The sequence below is a fragment of the Miniopterus schreibersii genome (assembly GCF_964146895.1).
Source record: "Miniopterus schreibersii genome assembly, chromosome: 16".
Classification (NCBI taxonomy): Eukaryota; Metazoa; Chordata; class Mammalia; order Chiroptera; family Miniopteridae; genus Miniopterus; species Miniopterus schreibersii.
In genome coordinates, this window is record NC_138116.1 from 10,011,717 (window position 1) to 10,030,897 (window position 19,181).

The 19,181-nt window shown below is 45.6% G+C and overlaps 1 protein-coding gene across 1 annotated transcript in view; it reads right to left on the minus strand.

Moving 5' to 3' along the window:
* Window positions 1-19,181, minus strand: part of LOC308569038 (uncharacterized protein) — a 61,720-nt gene that overhangs the window by 8,376 nt on the left and 34,163 nt on the right. The gene's annotated exons all lie outside the window — the stretch shown is intronic.

The following is a 19,181-nucleotide window of genomic DNA, read 5'->3' on the forward strand; positions in this document are numbered from 1 at the left end:
GACAAATCCTAGCCTCAGGTCAAACCATGCCAATGTGAGGAAAAGCCAAGCCAGGAAAGTCACTGGGGAGCAGAGCCAAACGACAACGTGGGGGTACACAAGCAACAGAGCATTTGCCCAATGGCCAAAGCCAGGAGGGTCTCCCAGCTGGGTCACTGGGAATACCAGCTGGGCCTGACAGCACCCCCCCACCCCCTTCGTCAACCCCCCGGAAACACCAGCCTCCAAAACGAGGCAGTGGCTCGGTCTCTAGGCCGTGCTTTATTTTTCTGGAATCTTACAGGCACAGTATCCAAAGAGATTATGCATGTGCTCTGGGACCTTTAACTATTTTTAAAGCTCTATCTCTCTATCTGTGTGGCCCATTAAAATGGCCTAATTTGACCAATTCATTGCCTCTTTTTGGAAGAGGTGAGTTTCCCTGTCTTGGAAGCCACCACTGTGTATGTCTCAGAACTGGTTGTCAAGAGACCTGAACTTTAGTATTTTTAAAGGTGTCTGTAATTAACTTGAGACAAAACATTTCTGTTTCCTCACCTGTAAAAGTGATTGGACAAACCCTTTGCAACAAGGGGAGGGGGAGGGAGGGAGAGGGAGAGGGAGAGGAGACAGAAACACTGTTGTGATGTGAGCGTGAAACATTGATTGGCTGCCTCCTGCACACCCCCCACCGAGGACTGAGCCCAAAACCCGGGCATGTGCCCTGAGCCGGAATCCACCCGGCGACCTTTCAGCACACGGGTCGACACCCAATCAGCTGAGCCACAGCGGCCGGGCCAACTGTCAAGTTCTTAATTAGGAGGTTTAAAACATGAAGAATACAAAGCTTCACTGTACAATTGGGAGGCATGAAGGTTTACCTTTTAGAGCCGAGAAATCGAGCTTGCTTAGAAGTCTCACTCGAGCAAGTCCCACCCCCACAAAAATGAAATGGAAGCGTGAAAGATCGTGAAAATCTGGGAGTCTGTGCGAGCAAAGGACAAGTACTGTGCTGGTATTTTTAAAAAGATTTTCAATCCATTTGCAACACTTTTGTGCTTCTTTTATGGATTTCTCCAACTTTTCAGTTCTACAATGAGCTATTTTAAGACACTGTTTTCCTTCTATACAGTAATACCTGTTCAGATAGGCAATTTAATTGTCATACTTTTTCTTAGTCTTTCAAGACCTTTTGTTATGGTGAAATTATTTTAGGCATACCAAGTGCAAACCCATTAAACACTTTCCTTATTTCACTGATGAACTATTGTGGATGGTTAAAATTAATTTTATTCCACCCCTGATACTCACATATCTGTTAAATTGTTATCGCTGAGAAGTGATAGTTGCAAATAACTAAATTCAAATGAGAGTGTCCTCTTAAAACGTTAAGCTCATTGTTTCATTTATGCCAAGATGTAGCCGTAGAAATATCTGTACAAATTTTTCACCAAATGAAAATGGCTCAACAGGTCCATCCTCAGGGTTGATGTCGCAAAGGTTTTGACGAGCTGGATGTGCTTAGGATTGGAAGGGTTGGAAGAGAAGTGTCTAAGCAGGTGCTTATCTCAATGGGCGTATCAGACATTAGCACACTTGCTTGAGGCACAGTCCTGATGGTATCAGGTCCTGGGTTGAATTGCCGAACAGCTCAGCCAACACTGCTCAATCCATAGCTCCGGCTAGCACCTCTCTGCTGTTTTCACATTTCACACACCCCGTGGAAGGTCACAAATGAGAAGGGTAGAGAATGTGGACAGAGTCGGGCTAACCTCTCCCCACAGGCACGTGTGGGACAACACCTAACATGACAGGTCAGACCCATTACCTCTGGGGGGAAGGTGGGTTGAAAAGGAGAACCAGTCTCTCCATCACACAGATAACAATGATCTTCTTGGTAAATGGGGGGGGGGGGGGCTTCAGAGAAAAAGGGCAAAAGCCAGAGTTCTCTTTAGGGAGATAAGACAAGTGTCACAAGGCAAGAAAGGTCCAAGTTCTGTCCCTGAAGATAAAAATGGGTGTACAAAAAAAAAAAAAAATGTGTATACACATTTTGATTAATTATAAAGGCCGTGTTTATTAAAATACATTTCATTTTCAAAATTGAGCTGTCAGCTGTGAAGTGTGTAAATATTTTTTTGGGACACCCTGTATTTCCAGAACTACCAAGGACGTTGACGAATGTGAAATTGGGATTGACTTGTAAGCGCTTCCTTATTTACAATCAGTCCCTTCCAGAGCCAGCTCCAATTTGCTTAAATTAATGTCAGTGCCTTAGGTAGCAGCAGCAGCGCGCTGATTTCTCTTGAGTCAGATTTCATTCCAGTTTGCATGCCGACTGCTCCAGAGGGTTCCCTGAGCCTGTGCTTGAACCCCACTGCTGATTTCCCCTTCGTCTCTTATCCTGGACTCCTTGCCCACATCTCTTTCTTTCAAAACCCAAAATGGTAGATTGATGAGAAGACATAATCAATGATAGTGAAAAGAAGACACTCTGAAAGGAGACAGACAAAAACCCCCACATTCATACTGTAGCCCTGAAGTAATTACTAAGAAAAGTCTGGCCTTCACACCGATGCTGAGTTTAGGGTTTAACAGCGTAACCAGAAGATCAGTGAGGACTTTTTTTTTTAAATCCTCACCTGAGGACATTTTTTCCATTGCTTTACAGAGAGAGCAGAATGGGGTGGGGGGAGAGAGAGAGACAGAAACATCGATGTGAGAGAGACACATCAACTGGTTGCCTCCCCCACTCACTCCAGCCAGGGCCAGGGATCGAGCCTGCAACCGAGGCACATGCCCTTGGCGGGAATCGAACCCGGGACCCTTCAGTCCATGGACCAACGCTCCAACCACTGAGCCAAACTGGCCAGGGCTCAGTAACGACTTTAAAAACAAAAAAAAAAGAAAAGGGGAATGACAAGGCAGTTGCCTTTTTTTTCAGTCTATAAAAATAATTACTTCATTGCATTTCCCTACACATACACACCCCCTGATATCTTTATTTTTTTATATTAAATGGCAGCGAGCCATGAAAGACTGCAGAGAATTATAAGTGGAGTCTGCCGTTAAAAAAAAAAAACTCTCTCCTCAAGTGACAGTAAATTGGATGAAAGCTATTTTTAGATGAAATATATCTAACTAATGTCCAGATGTGATTCTACCACATGAAGAGAAAAGCAAGTCTATCTAAAGCACTGAGCTGTGCTTGAAAACATTTCTCTAAAATTTCTGGTAATAGTGATTTATAATGGAAAGACTTAGTACTGACCATCAGCCTCTTCAGCAGTTCCCCGGGGAACAGCATCTGCACACATGGCTTCAACATGTGGATGATCCCAAGGTTTACATTCCTCATTTAATTGTTACTAACCCTCTGGGCTTGCAGCTCATCACAGTTCCACATGGGGATAAAGAGGGAAGGGAGAGGCCCACGCGTGTCAGGACCTCTGCACGAGGCCAGTGGGGTCCTCTACTGGCTGTCACCTTGAGAGGTCATCTGCTTGTTCGAATGCTGACGCTCTGCTCCAGACATTCTTGGAAGTCCTCCTACTCAGTCATTCAACAACTATTTATTAAGCACCTACCGTTTTCCAAGCTGGGCATACAATGGAGAGCAGAGAAAACACAGCCCCGGCTCTCATGCTTGCAGCCTAGTGGAATTTCTTTTGGAGCCCAGATTACAGATTATAAACAAAAATCAATCTTAGTGCTTTAGCAACGCGAATAGTGGTGTCGTGTTGGATCGCAGTCTTCATTATTGTGCATGACCCTGAATTATGTCTGGCCATTTGAAAAAAAAGTCAATTCCTGAAACATAGTGTTAAAAATAATGCCTCCAAGAAAAGAGTTAACGTACATTTCGGGGCAGTGGCATCACTGGAATAAAGGCATGGACTCTCCAAGTGGCTCTTTCTAGAGTTTATGCTTCTGTGGAGTGAGGACATCCTGCCCAGGGACAGCAAGGTGGCAGGAAAGAAACAGCGGGGAGAGGAAAAGGCAGGGAACTTGGTGGGACAAGTCCGATCCAAGTCCAGGCAGGTGATCGAATCCCTGGATAGAGGCGGGCATGGAGCTCTTACCTGGAAGAGGCATCAGATCAGAGCAGCAGCGGGAGAGCTAAGCCTAGATAATTGGAAAACCTTAGCCAAGCGTGTGAGAGAATCCATCCAAAAACTGGATGGGAGGCGCAGGAACTAGGCATGCAATCTGGGCACCAAAGCCCAGGGGACGAGAAATAGCCAGGTTACCCAGAACAGCCTGGCTGCTGGGAGCTGGACAGGCGATCTGGCCTCACCTCAGGCTGGGGAAGGGAGTGGCCGGGTGTCAAGGCCTCATGGTGCGTGGAAGTGTCTGACACTCCTCCTCCTGGTAGGAGCAGCCACAGCTGCTTTAACACCTTCGAGACTGCCTGGTTGGCCTCTCCTTTGTCCCAAGAAGATGAAACCTGAGGACAGCTATGATACGGCAAGTCCTTCACTAACATCATCGATACAGGTTCTTGGCAACTGCGACTTCAAGTGAAACAACACATAAGGGAACCAGTTTTACCACGGCTAGTTGATACAAACAAGAATTAAGTTCCTACATATATTTCTGGCCACCAAAACATCACCAAACATCCACAAAGACCCCAAACACATCCATGTTAAACACGGAAATAAATGTGAGCTATACATACATTTAAGAAAGGTGAATAAAAACTAGTGAGAGAATGATTTTCCAACCCGCTTATTCCAGTTCAGGGTGGCAGGTGGCCGGAGCCTATCCCGGCAGCTCAGGGCGCACGGCGGGACCCCACCCTGGACAGGACGCCCCTCCATCGCAGGGCCACGCACACAGACACTCACTCGGGCTGGGGCGATTTAGACACGACCATCTAACTACCGTGCGCACCTCTGAGGCGTGGGGGGGACTGGAGCCCCGGGAGGAAGCGCACAGGGACGCGGGGAGAGCGAGCCAACCCCACGCACAGTGGCTGCTGCCGGGAACGGATGTTTCCCGCCTCATCAACTTTACAACAAAACAACATTATTGGAGGGGCTGCTGAACTCATTAGAGTCAATAGGGGTTAAGATATTCCAGGAGCAAATGACTTTATTTCCTAATGATTTCCTATATACCCAGTAGCTGCCACAGGCTGGGAGAAAAGTATTAACAAAACACATACCTGATAAAGGACTGGTATCCACGACATACAAAAAACTCTTTACAACTCAACAATAATAAACCCAATTTAAAAATGGTCAAAAGATCTCAAGAGACACTTCACCAAAGAAGATACACAGCAAATAAGCATACGGAAAGATGCTCAGTATCAACTGTCATAAAGAAATTACAAATTCAAGCAAAATTGAGATACTACTGTGTACCAATTAGAATGGTTAAAATAAACAAAAACCTGATAATACCAAATGCTGGTGGAGATGTGGAACAATGGGAACTCTCATTCATTGCTCAAGTTTTTGTAAACCTAAAATAGCTCTAAAAAGTAAAATCTGTTAAAAAAAAAAAAAAAAGTCCACTGATAGGGTTTCAGATTCCTCATTGCAATTAAACTTTAAAAAACCACTACTTTTTCAAATCTGGGTTTGGGATCAAAGAATATCCATAATTATTTGAAAAGACTGTTAAAATACTCTTTTCCAGCTATGTATCTAGGAAGGGCCAGGTTTTCTTCATCTGCTCCAACCAAAGCAACACATCACAACAGACTGAATGAAGAGGCAGATATGAGGGTCCATCCGTCTTCTATTAAGTCATATGAAAGTAAAATAACCCCTCTCTTTTAATTAAACATTTGTTTTTTAAAAAGTTATTTTCCTTTTAAAATGTTATTTATGGTAACATGTAATGGGGTTTTTTAATTGTTTTTAAAAATATAAATATTTTCAAAAGGTCTCAGTTCTTGTTTTTCCTTTTTTTTTTTTTTTCTTTAAATCCTCACCTGAGGATATTTTGCCTCCCACAATGGGCAGGGGAACGAGCCTGCAACCAAGGTACGTGCAGTCCGCACGCTGATGCTCTTACCACTGTGCCAAACCCGCTAGGGCTCAGTTCTCATTTCTTACACAGCAAGTATTGATGTAATCCACACAAACAAAAGCTCTTTGAGGTCTTCAAAATTTTAAGAGTATAAAATTTTGGGGGCCTGAGATAAAAACGTTTGAGAACCAGTGCCCTGGGCCTATGCGGTCTGGTTAAACTTTAATTTTTAGGCTGTTATCTGGACCATTTCACAAGCGAGGCACTAATAGCAACTGCATCTAATAGTTAGTTCCACGGCAGCTGCCAGTATCCAGGAGGTGGCCGGCGGGGCTGCCCGGGTGTGTGTGAAAAACCCGTGCCGAGCATATCTCTTTTCAAGCGTGAATGTGGATTTTGTTCCGTTTTCATTCTTCTGTTATCTTCTCTTAAAATGAAACATTTCCAAGACCATAATAAAATGTGAAGGTAGATACAGAAATACAGTGCAAGCCAAATTTATGGTGTGGGAGCATAAGGCTTGCTGTTACAGCTTTTAATGGCAGGTAGTTTACAATAAACATTGGGCAGAGCCTGCTAGAAAATAGTTCCAGACAGGAGGTAATTACTTGTCCATCTCGAAGCATCAGAAACTCTGGAGGCCCTCCAGTTGAATGCTGCGGATCTGCCAACTGTCACTCATTGGGACTAGCGCTTTTTCTGTTGTTGTTTCATTAAATTGGGGGAGAAAAAGAACATAAGATACACCTCCCCCCTGAAAGTGCTACAATTCCACGGGTGGATAAACCCACGACCCATCTTTTTCCACTGTCTTTATTAGTCTTGGGTAAGTCACATAGACTCCCCTCAATATAGCCACAGAGGGGAACGGAATGTATAGTGTGTTAGGAAGGGCCTGCTGCCAGCAAATCTGAATATTACAGTGAGGTTTCTATAAACAGTCAGAGAAAGACAGCTAGATCCCCAGGCAGATAACAGGAATATAAATGGACCTTTTAATGAGCTTTGCATCATCACATATGAAATAATAAAAACACCCAAACAGAGATAAAAAGAGGAAGACCAAAATTATGCAAAAATGCTGTCGTTAAGATATGTGGGCGGTGAGCTCAAAATAGAAACCAAGCAGCTTTCCAAAGACTTGAAGTTTTTAGATAAAGAAAATAAAATCGCTCTAATTCTTGTTTAATCCTGTTCCCTTCAGCTCTTGTCAGAAGCTGTTACCCACCTCTGGTTACTTGAGGTCGATGGGACTGTTCCCAAAAATATACCTGAAACAGATGCTCAGAGATACATATTCTAATTTTAAGTTTTTTACATGTCAAAGAAGAGCTGTGGCAAAATTCAAGGTTATGTATAGAGAGTAACCAAGATGCACATGACACACATATTTTCCCTTATTCTCTAATAGGCTTCACAAGTAACTTACACTTATTTTTGCTCTATGACTACTTTAGATTAAAGGGTAATTTAGCATCAGCTCTTAAATTAACTGAAAAGCTCCACCTGTCAGTGTTAAAGCCTTAGCTTGTTTGAAATCAAGGGCTCTCGACTCACGCCATGTACTTATCCAGGGCATTTTCTTCCTGAAACCAAGAACTTGCATAAGAGTAATTCTGATTTTTATTTTATCATCTCGCTGGCTCAGAGGTTGCCCCAGTACTACAGTAGAAACTTCCATTTCATTTTACAGTGAAAGAAAGCATTTTTCCTTATACAGAGCTGAGCTAGTCTATCCCATGGCGGTGTTGGTAATAATCTGACTCGTTATAGGTTCCAGAAGTATTTAAAAATAAGTTATACTAGATCTTATGAACTGTAATGACCTTAACTTTCAATTTCATTATGAAAATTTATGATATATCAGAGGTGCTAAACCCCAAAGAAATACAGACAGTGAGAAAATGAATGAAATGCCAAAGGAAACCGAGGCACTGCTTTTGCTCCTGGTACCGACGCTCGCTTGCATTAGCCTCACGGGTCTAGGGCAAGGGTAAGCACGACGGAATTGGACTAACATTTTGTAAACCATAAAACTCAAAACTGATTACAGAGAAGTCTTCAACTTACCTAAAAGCCTACAGGTAGAACAGAGCTCATGAGCGGCTTTATTTAACCCTTAACAGTTTTCTAAAAATTATATTAATTGCCAACATTCACAAATCAGGACATTTCATAAAAAGAGAAACGAACACCAACCTGCATTTCTGTCTCGCTGAGCATTCGGAAGGCCTGGCAGCCCAGCACCTGCGTGGTTGTGCCATGGCCGAGGGTGGGGAGCTGGGCAACGGTGGCTCCCCTCTCCGTAGCAAGACTCCCAGCCTGCCTTACACGCACGCACTAATATGCGTGTGAGGCCCCTGTTAATGAGCCCCCTCTCCTCAGCTGCGAGCCATTGAACACAAGCTGATCAGACTCAGGTGTTTGCTTTGAAGTTCCTCCCTACCCTTCCCAATAAAACTCTGTATTAAGTATAGTTTCAGATCCCAACTGGACCTAAAATGGGAGGCATTTAGGGCCATGTCCCAGATCAGAATCCCTTCAAAACTATCATTGATCTGAAGATTTTCTGGGAAACAGGGTTTAGAATCTTTTCTTGAAGTTTATGTCTCATCTAGGTTGAGCTGGGTAATATATCTCAATTCAAAATGAGAGTCATTCAGGAATTAAACAGGAAAAAGACCCACAATGGAGGTATTATTGAAATGTTTCTCTGTCTATGAGATGGGAAGAGAAGAATCCCAGGATCTGCGCCCCACTCTGCTTCCCACAAGCCGCGGAACCTTAGGCGTGTCACTTAACTCAGCTAGTTCACCTATAAAACGAAGGGGATGTTTCTGCATTCAGAGCCCAGACCATGCATTACAATCAGCTGGGGAGCTTTAAAAAATACCAACGCCTAGGCCCTGCCCCAGGCCAATGAATCTCCTTCTCTGATGGGGCCCAGGAACCAGTATTGTCCGGCAGTTCTTTTCCATGATTCTGAGGCACAGAGAGGGAGACAGTGTGACAGGATGTCCAAGGTTCCCTATTTTCCAGTGCTGTGGTCTCAGGACTTGGGAGCAGGTGCCAGGAAAATAGCCATTTACCCTATTAATTTCTCCTTTATGTCAGATTGGCGAGCAAAGACTATTCACTTATATATATATATATTAGAGAAGGCATCTAAATTGTTGCCATTTGAAAGATACCAAGAGCTTTTCCACAGTATAGTAAGGCACCCACCAGCCACACTGCACATGAACACCGGTAACGTGACTAGCCCCAATTGAGACATGCTGAAGTTTGCATACTTAGTACAGAAAAAGTATCTCTTTAATAATTTTATAACAATCCTATGTTGTAATGATAATGTAATATAATGGATTTAGTAAAACATGTTATTAAAATTAATTTCACTTTTTTAAATATGACTGGAAATTTTAAGTTACTTAGGTGGCTCCCATTAGATTTCCATTAGACGGTGCTGACTCAGAGGTATCCACTTTCTAAGACTTTAACTGAAGTTTCTAATGTTTAAAAGAAGGCCGCTCCTCAGGATGAACCAAGTTGGGGTTTGAAAAGCATTGAATTACTAGTCTTTACCGCACAAGCTCTTATAGGGGACGATTCTTAATAGAACCGACTGAGCCTACACAACCTCATCGGGATGACAACACACAAATCTGAGCAGGACTTCTGCCAGTAGGACCCTTTGTCCACCCACCTGGGGCCCTCGGGAGAATCCTGGGGGAACGCCACGAGGGAGAATGCTGCAGAAGTTACTACATTGCCCCCTTCCTCCCCCCTCACCTTAGGGCTACAGTTTCACTACATGTCCCCGCTCACCGTGTTGGCCCCACTCAGCGTGCTCACTTAGGCCAGTTCTGTCCAGAGGCAGGAGACGTACAGATGGCCAGGAATGAACAAAGCAGTGAGTGCGATGAGGGGTCAACACCTAATTGTCCCACTCGCCCAACTTTGTTTTTCAGCACTGGTGTCTCGAGCGCTTCGAGCAGTTGTTTCTGCAGCCTGCGGGATTTCCAGCAAAAAGGACTCAGATTAGCAGTTATCAGGCCCCCGCCCGGCTTATCAGACAGTCACAATAGAGGGCCGGGAGGGAAAAACATGTAAGACCGAGTGTCTGGACACGGGGCCAGCTCTGAGTGCGGAGACAGCAGGCAACTGTCCAGAGTATGGGGACTCAGGGGTGCCAGCAGTGCCCGGCTCACCAAGAAAACGCTCTTTCCTTAGCTGGCAGGAGTTCTCTCAGCTCAAGGCTTGGAGGCCTCTTAATCGCACATGCTCCCTGGTGTACCCTTGATTAGTCCTTTATACCTCAATGTGAATACTTTTCAGATGACTTCGTCTCAATAAATATTGATTGACTCTGTGCGGCTGCCCTAAGCAGAATTTGATAAGACTGTTAGGCGCCCCCCCCTCCAGACAGGGAGGGAAAGGAACGTGGGTGGGAGGGAGGAAAGGGGCAGAGCCAACAGCCAACGTCACCCAGCCCACGTCTCGCCAGCGCCAGTGTCTGGCACTGTGAGAAAGGCTTCTGTCTGAAGGGAGCTGACAGCAGGCAACACAGAGTAGGGCCTCAAGCAATACTTGGAGGCCCTTGTCATTCCCCGCCGTGAGAACCTTCCTTTCTGCCTGTTCAACTCTCCCTCACCCTCTCCCAGGCCCACGCCTGCCTCTATTGTAGAAGCTACTCCATGGGCTTGCTTACTTTCCTTCCTCCCTGACAAGCACCAAGACCACGTCTTATTCCTCCGAGTCCCCAGAGGCGAGCTCAGCACTTGACATTTAACTGCTGGCTAAGCGTTTGATGAATGAATACAGGACTGCACCTCCCTGCCTCACGGGCGGCTTCCTGGGGGCACCAGGAGGGTCCACCATCCTGCTGATGGCACTGGGTTCCAAACCTCGACATCAAATCGTGTCTGCATTTCCAAACTCTGGGCACAACATTCTGAAATGAAGACAAAGGGGAAGAGGTGCAGGACAGGCCAGGGCATGAAGGAACTGCCACCCGTGTGCACACGCAACTATTTACATGCTGCCAAAACGCCGCTCTGCCCTTTCCCCTGGACCTGCCTTTCTGTTTCACCCCAGACCTTGAGAGGTTTCTATGAGAAACACCTATTATCCTGACTTGTTTGTTTTGTAGCAAAAGAAATGAGAAGCAGAGCATATAAAACCCTACCCCCACAATAGCAGATTATTATACTTTTTAACAAACTGACCCACCACTGTTTTCCCCACTTGTGATATGCTGCAAGTAAGTGCCTGTCACTCGGAGAGCTCAAGGTTCCAGCAACAGTTGTGTGGCCTTGGATAAGGAACACAGGGAGACTCTGTCCTCTGGTCTCTGCAGTGTGTTAAAGGAGATAATGGTATATTCAATGGGTATGAAGAAAGCTTAACATTAGCCTGCATGGAGCTCTTTGAAATGCATGAAGGGCACTGCAGTGTATAAATTTAACACTTGCCCTAGTGTTCGCTCAGAACCCTGTCCGAACATTTATAAACTCTCTCTGTGGATGTGTGTGTACACACACACACACTCACACACTCACACACTCACATGAATATATTTAGATTGCTTAATTGCTTTTAAATTTTTTAAGTAAACACACTGAAATGATTACAAGGCATCTGTATAATGTATCCAATGCAAGCCTGCCACGATAAGAGCTATTTGAGAAACTAAATCACATCAATGAAAGAATAGCAATGAGCCAATTGATGAAATATTGCATTAGTGGTGGCCTCTGACCCCATATGATGCCAACCAAATGCTTTTTCCTCTCTTTGTAATTTAATCATTTTCTGTTAAATTAATTTCTTAAAATCCACTCAGAGAAGCCGCCCGTGTTAATCTCACTCACACACACACACACACACACACACACACACACACACCCCAGGTTAGGTGAAATAAAGGACAAGCTGCCCTGTGCTGTGACTCTCTACATCAGCTTTATTTTGGAAACGGACACTATCCTGTTTCTCTGTTCCGTGCCTGACAAGAAATGTCCATAACTTCTCCCTGCTAAAATGTAGCGTCAAAGGCCCCCAAATACCCCAGGACAGAGACCCACTCACCCCAGTACAAAACTATGAAAAAGCAGCCGTAAGAGCCCCCACAGTGGGGTGGCCGTGCAGGCCGACTGGCTTCCTTTTTCTTTTCTTTTTTTAGAGTAATTTTTTTAAACGTATTTTGGTACAAACTCACTGGCTCAGAAGGCTGCACTCCGAGAAGTGTGCTAACAGGCCCGCCGCGCACGTCTGTGCTCGGGCTTGCTGGTCGGGCGCATTCGACACACATCCAGGAATTTGTTTGAGGACTGAGCGTGGTTAAGTCATGTGTTAAGAATGTTCTCGCATTATCCTGACTCAGAGGGCGCGCGAGCCACAGAAAGGAGGCTGCACAGTGACGCCTTCTGTTCCAGCCGGTTTTCAGGGACCACCTTCCACTGCACTGAGGGCCACAGAGTGATGTCACCTCAGGTTAATTCCTTTGCGTCCATCTTCTTCCAGGGCTAGAGCAGGAGCGGTTTTTCCTGTTGACATTTTTTCGAAACTGTGTCACCCGGGGGGGTTAGGCTTGTTGAGGAAGCGTCCAGGAGAGGTGAGGGGGATGGGAGGAGGGACTAGCAGGGAATGAGGAGAACCAATGATAAAAATGGCCAGCCAAGATATTTGTTTGGGAAAACAGAAATAGAAGAGCTGTGGTTTGGCAAGAAGCTGCGTTTAATGAGAAAGGCCGGGAGAGAGAAGTGATGAAGGGGGTGGGGAGGGGGGTGGGGAGGAGGCGGGGGGGGGGGGCAGGAAAGGAAGGAAAGGGGAGTGAGGGGAGCAAAATCCTGTGACTGCCAGAAGTGCACCAGCAGCGGACCTGCGGTGAGAGACTAGAAGTTACACATCAGATAGATGACCCACGATGGGCCATCTGGTCAGGTGGGTGTCCTGGAACTAGGAGAAATGTCTGTGATGATTCTCTGATCACCTTGTCTCATGCCAATGGAGAAGCACGTGACTGAGTGACATTTTGAAGTTTCTGCAAAGGCCAGAACAGGGATCGCAAGGCCATAACTACCAGTTCTGGTGAGGGACCTCCTCAGGGGTCTCCACACGGTATTGCCCCCCCATATGCACACACGCACACACACACACACACACACACTTTAAATCCACTCCATGGCTTTCCATTGCACTTACTCTTACCTCACCAGCCTTCCCTCACAGCAGCCTTTGGGCCGCACGGGCTTCCTGTCAGCTCCTCGAGTCCCCGAGCTCTCTCACCTCCAGGCCCTGCCGATGCCATTTCCGTCAGCTGTGCCCCTTCCCCACCATCAGGGAGCTGGCTCCTCTCCATTCCTTAGGACTCGCCCAGAGGGGCATCCTCAACCGCTTTGTCCAAACAGGTTCCCACACTCGCCATCGCCACCCCCGCATTCTCTGTCACTGTACCCTATTAGTGTCCTGGCACAAATTTATACTTCTTGATTTGTCTACAGGTAAATTGTCCTTGACACCTACTAGCCAAATATTTGTTAAGTAAGTGGGCAGAATGCTCCAGATTCACAGATTAGGGATGCACAACTTTAGACACTGGCGGCAGTCTCAGACAACCCATCTTTGCTTCAAGTGTCCCCTCCTCCTCCCTGTCACTCCTCACCTCTTCCCACCTAGTCCTTGAAGCTGTCCCTGCTGCATGAGAATATCCAAATATCCTGAGCTTGTCACCCCCTGAACAGGGGAAGGTAAGCCGCTGTCCTTGGGTGGGGCAGAGGCAATGAGAAGTCACAAAGGGTTAAAGGAAGAAATCAGACTTAGTAACTAATCTGATGCTCCTTCCACATAATTATAAAAACAGAAAAAGAGAATCACAGAAGAAAGAGGTGCGGAGAGAAAAGAGGGCAAACACTGGAAATACTCTGTCAGGGCTGAGTGCTCCTCTGTGTGGCAGTCATCGGAGGGAGTCCCCACTCCACAGGGCAAAAGCCCCACGACTGCAAGGCCAGGAAAGGAGGCTGTCTGCCCCCCACACTAGCATTGCCCCTGCCCCTCACATGCTCAGCACTTTGATCCAAACAAAATATCAGGGTGAAACTAATGCTTCAGGACGCCCCAGGAGCTGCTGCGTGCTCGCGATCCGCTGCCCTCTTGCTGAGAAGCATTATTTTTCGTTGGGCCTGAGTGTTCACCCCCCAGAAACATGTTGAATGGTCACGGGAGAGCCCGGACGCCGTCCTAGCTTTCTGAAGCCCGACTCTTGCTCGGAGCTTGATGATCAGCCCACAAATTAAACTCTTGGCCAAACATGTATGGCTTGAGTTTATCCAAAGTCCAAACAAATCAGATATTCCTTCTGGAGAGAAGTCAAATTCTTTCCTTTGGTAATAATTTCTCAGAAATTCAGCAAAGCAGCTTGCTTTATGTTCTCGAAGTTCTTATCACATTCAATCTGCCATCAGGTGCGTCAATTGCCCTAGTGAAGGGTTTTGAGAAGTCTGAAGTTTCCCGAACAGATAAAGAAAATCAAAGCCCGGTTGACTTCTGAGAAATATCTCAACACTGTAGGACCCAAAAACTTTAATGAGTTTGCTCTCTCTTTGTTTAACAGTACAATAGATCAACTACAATTCCAAATGAGGAAAATTCTAAAGGATCGCACAAAGGACATGCTTTTTTTATTATTATTATTAATCGTAGTGAGCTTGCCAATCTCTAATAGTCTACTTTATTCCACAAGAGATCTCAGATCTCAAGTATTTGACCTATGAAAGCCCAGCAGGCATTACTAAATTTCATACAGTTCATGGATGGCTGCAAGCCTCAAATTGGATACACCCTCACATTTAGGAATGAGGTCATAAAATGTCACTCTCTGAAATTCAGGGTAAAAAAAACAATCAATATAACATTAACCGCCATGATGTCAGTAGCATAAGAGTAAGATTTTAAAGAGGTTACAAGCCTTTAGAGATGTTTTATAAACCCATGGTTGATGTTCTTTAGATGTCCCGAGATCTCAGCAAAGAGAATCAAATCTCCATATTGTAAGTGATGATGATAGCTATCATTTGTTGAGCAGCTACTATGTGCCAAGCACAAGGCCAGGAAGTTTGCACTTGCTGTGTCATTAGTCCTCTGCACAAGCTGGTGAGGAGGCCCTGTCTAGGACGGTGTTGAGGTGCGAAGTGGGATAAAAGTGGTTCACTATCAGACAGCGAGTGCCACTGCTGGGAGTCCAACCCAGGCCTTCTCAGCTCCAAACTATGCCATTAATGGCATTAAGTGGAAGATAAATGGTCCCGTGAAGTTGCCCCAAAAGGCAGTTAAGTGAAACAAAGATGTGGTAAAAGTCTCCAAAGGTTTTGAGGTGAGTTACTCAACTCGGTTATACAGAAGGCAACATCTCTAGAGGATATAAAGGTGACTCCTTATGACTCCTCAGCCTGCTAGTTCATTCCTTAAGAACACTCAATTCCCTTAGACCTAATTCAATATTCACTAAACCTCCTGGTCTTTAATTTGATCTCCTGGGGATGCCTTTCCACCAGGAGGAAGTACCTTGCGCACATGACCAGGGCTGGTCAGCTGCCAGCTTTATTCTCTGGGATAAAATAATAACTTGGTCAGGAGGAGGACATTTAGTCTCTGCTGAATAGACTTACTGGGAATCAATTCCTAAAAGCATCAGCTCTGAATGAGCTAAAATGGTGTTTCTAATCCTTAAAACAAGGATCCGATCCAATGACCTCCATGAAAATGTATACGTACATTTTGGCCTGGGCACATAGGGGAGGCACCAATTGATGTTTCTCTCTCTCTCTTCCTCTCTCTTCCTCTCTCTCTAAAAAAAAAATCAATAAAAGCATATCCTTGGGTGAGGATTTAAAAAAAGTATACGTTTTGAAACTGTCTATCTAGCTCTCTGGCCATCTTAATGACATCGATTTAGGACCACCTTTAATGAGTGACATTAAGAGATTGTCATATTGCATATTCATAGTCTGGCCAAATACAGCTATGGGATGAGTGCAGAATGTCACAACAGCCCATGGCATGTTCCATAAGCCGTTAGCCAGTTAAGAAAAATTAATCAGATGATTCCCCTGCACCAAGGGGTTCTAGATGTGAACCCATGAAGCTTTAAAGGACTAACATGCCTATAGCCCCCTTCTCAGGAAAATCACCTATAGAGACTGTTTCTGCAAACAAACTGCCATCTTCCACCCTTGCGCACTGAATGAGGGCAACACCACCACACTGGCTTCACCTGGTAACAGAAACCCAATAGTCATGGCAAGGCTCAAGGTGGCATGTGAGGGAGTTCATCTGCTTCGGAGGCCACTCAGCATGAAGCCCTACGCCCATCAGGAGAGCTCCTGATTAGATAGCGACAAAGTGACCTAATTAGACTCTCTTAGGAAGGGGAAATATTAGATGGACAAAGAGAGCATTGGGTTGTTCTGGATCAAGTGAGTAGCTGGGCCAGATCTCCATGAGGCTCCTAAATACCCTGGTCTTACAAGCCTTGAGAGGCTCAGAATGCATAGCTACCCCTCTGGACAGCTTACTCTTTGCATTGAATTAAATATTTCCCTCAAAATGTTATTTCTGAAACTTAATACAGAGTCTACTTTTGAAATTTTATACTTGAAGTTGTCCTTTGCAGAACTTTTAAACTAAAGAACTTCTTGAAGCTTATTTGCAACACCAAATATTTCAATCATTAGAATCCACTATCTACTGAAGTCTAAGTATTTTGTCTTCAGGTAGTCATCATCCACCAGGGACTGTGAACAGAGTCATAAAAAGCAGGACCCTTTCCCCAACCAGGAATTATGTTTCCTCCTCACTTTAATATTTCTCTTCCTTAGCACTTTGCTCTTCAATGCTGAAGCTAATCTTATTTGTAATTTACACACCAAGCTTAAGTTTACTCATCAAACACTGAGCTTGGAGTTGCTCAACAGCTTTTTACAGGCTGACCTGGGGCACTCTCACCCTCTTTCAAGGGCACCGTGGTTCTTTTCAAAGAACTTAATTTTTGGAGATACTTCAGATGTAGAAGAATTTAAAACTGAGCCGTGAAGTGATATCTCCAAATCTTGTTATTTAGAAATCTTAAAACATTTATGGTTTACACTCACATACATTAAATAAAATCTTAAAATATGCTTCAGAAAGTAAAGCTACCAATTATTGAGGGTTTACTAGATGCCAAGTATGGTGTTAAATGCTCTATTTACCCTCTCACATTTAATCCTCACAGCAATCTTTTGAGGTAGAGTGTATTTTTAAACAGATCTTGAAGGGGAAGTAGAAAAATCTGGGCCCAAGGTGTGTGTGTGTGTGTGTGTGTGTGTGTGTGTGTGTGTTTTGGTTTTTTGTTCCTTCATTTGTTTGTTTTGTTTTTGCTGTAGGCAACATCAGGGAATTTGGAATGGAATACTCTACTTTTGAGCCCTGATCTGCTACTTACCCTGTGCCCTTGGGCGTGTCATTTCTCTTCAACTACCTAACCCGGGCTTCAAATTTCTCCTCTGCTAATCATTAATCATTATAATTATTTTTATTTAAGAGGGGTCCTAGCTCTAACAGAACGAGCTCTGTTATAGTTTCACTCGGTTTGGCTTAAAGATTTTCCATCTTTAGGCATCTCTTTTTGAAAGGCAAAAACCATGGGAAGAGGTCTAAGGTTAGTACTTATCAGTTAATGCTTCAATACTTTAATAAGGATTAGCTGGTAGGTGGCTGAGAACTGACCCTGGTTGGGCTACTGGAGATGGAAAGGTACTGACTGCTGGTGGATCAATGAAGGTTGGGTGACAAGGTGCCCCAAAAAGACTTCACCCAAGTACATTTTACCTGGATTCTGCCGGGCTCAGGAGATGCCTCAGAAGTTGGTGAGAAGGCAGGGAGGAGTGCTCAGTGTGTTATACATAGTGTCATCTGGCTGAAGTAGGGGTGAAGAAGTGTTGACGAAAGAAAACCAAGAAAGCGAGCCCTGGGGGAGGGCCTAGGGAAAGCCACGGCCAAGAGTTTGGACTTCATTTCAGAAGCAGAAGAATATCTGAAAGCTTCTTAGCAGGAGACCAAAGACATTAGACCTATGCTGCTCTCAGAATAGGGTAAATGGTAGGGATAGGGTGTGGGAGACAGGGTTCAGGGTGTGGCTAGGCGGCTCTTACAATAATCCAGATGAAGTCATGGAGCCCCAAACTTGAGGGGTGGTGATACGAATAGAAAGGTGTGCGACGCTGCAGAGGACACAGCTGCCAGCTGGCTGTGGGAGAGCGCTGAGAAGACCCCAATCCCCAGACACCTAGGGGTTCTGGGCACTGGTGGAAGGGCCAAGAGTTTCTATCCTGTTTCCCCTGTTCTCCACCCAACCCAAATGCACTAATGTGATATCAGCTGGCAGGTTATTGAGAGCCTAATTACAGGGTGGGGCAAAAGTAAGCTTACGTTGTTCATATGGAAAATAATACAATAAATAATGATACAAGAATAAACTCCGTTTCATGGACTCATAACTGTAAACCTACTTTTGCCCCACCCTGTATGCAAAATAATCGGAAGAATCATCTTTGCCTATGAAAACCACAGACAAATAAACCTGGCAGAGAGAGGGTGAGGCCCTGTGGGCACTGCTCCAACCCGTTAGGAACCCTCCCTGGGAAAGGCAGCCAAGATCCCTGAGAACCTGGAGATAACTGCGTTCTTATCAGGCGCTGCTGCCCTTAATCATTTGTATTTTCCTTTTCATGTTGCAGCCGGCATTTCAGAGACCCCCTGCGCAGGTCAGACGCCAGGGCTGGGCTCTCTCCCTCCACCCATGCACCGCCTTGAATATGCTTTTATTCCATTAAAAATATCTCCCGCTCTCGCTTTCTCGTTTTGGACAAAACACAGCCCTGACGCAGCGCCGGCGCGCGGGCCGCGGTACCCAGGTTCGGGTTTGGACGCCAAGACAAAGCCCGCGCGTCTCCCTCCTTCAGCATCTCGCCTCCGCCCGCCGCCGGCACCCGCTTTGCCTTCGCAACCGCATCCCACTCGTTCCCACGGCAACGGGCGGGCGCCCACGTCCCTGCGCAGGACCGCGGGCCGCAGCCCCCGCCCTGCCCCCACGCCAGCGCCCCGCTCCCGAGCGCGGGGGGGGGCGGTTGTCAGGGAAACGGGAGGACGCCAGGGAGCCGCCCCCGCCGCCTCCGCCC